Raw genomic sequence first — 901 nt, 5'->3', positions numbered from 1 at the left:
TATCGCTGCAGCGGAAAGACCCAGTGAACTGCTCAGCCGTGCCACGAGGCAGCATGTGTGAGCAGGAGCCAAGGATGGGGAAGGAAGACGCTCAAGCTGCACTGCCAAAAACAAGGCTCCAGAAAGTGATGGAATGCCCATTGAAATGTTACGACCACCACAACAAAACTAAAAGAAAAAGGGAAATGTTACAACAAGCTGATGAAACACTGGAAGCCCTCACTCACCTAGGCCAAGACATTTTCAAGGCAGCTACCTGGCCAACCGGCTGGATGAGATCCTTCTTCGTGCCCATTCCAAAGAAAGGCGACCCACCAGAATGCCCAAATCATCAAACAATATCATCGAGCTCACATGCAAATCAAATGTTGCTGAAGCTCGTTCAACAAAGGCTGCAGCAGCCCATCGACAGGGAACGGCCTGCTAGTCAAGGCGGAATCAGAAGGGAACACGGAATGATGGAGCTCGGTTCAAAGCAGAGAGCACCACAAAGAGATGAACCCGTGTGTTGTTGACTGTGCGGGGACATTTGCCTCTGTGGGTCATGACCAACTAAGGCTAGCTCTGAGGACAGGGATTCCAGAACCCTTCCTTGCGCTTGTATGCAACCTGTGCGCGGATCCAGAGCCAGTTGTGTAAACGGAACAAGGGGGGCTCTTCCTGGTTTAAAATCAGGAAAGGTGCGCATCAGGGTTGTGTCCTCTCACAAAACTTACTCAACTTGTATGCTAAACAAACAATCAGAGAAGCTGGGCTGTATGAAGAGTAACAGCACAGGATTGGAAGAAGGTTAATAACAACCTTTAGATAAGGAGATGACCACATCACTTGATGAAAAAGAGGGGGCTTGAAGCACTGGCTGATGCAGATCAAGGATGGCAGCCTTCGATGTGGATCATAA

General features: G+C 49.3%; 1 pseudogene; it reads right to left on the bottom strand.

Moving 5' to 3' along the window:
* Positions 1–295, bottom strand: part of LOC123522692 — a 2,332-nt pseudogene extending 2,037 nt beyond the window's left edge.
* Between the last annotated feature and the right edge of the window lie 606 nt (positions 296–901).

This window comes from Echinops telfairi, unplaced genomic scaffold (assembly GCF_000313985.2).
Source record: "Echinops telfairi isolate 266 unplaced genomic scaffold, ASM31398v2 ScPeMD7_7457;HRSCAF=8495, whole genome shotgun sequence".
NCBI classification, from domain to species: domain Eukaryota; kingdom Metazoa; phylum Chordata; class Mammalia; order Afrosoricida; family Tenrecidae; genus Echinops; species Echinops telfairi.
Note: the sequence above shows the minus strand (reverse complement) of the source record. Positions and strands in the feature narration are given on the sequence as shown.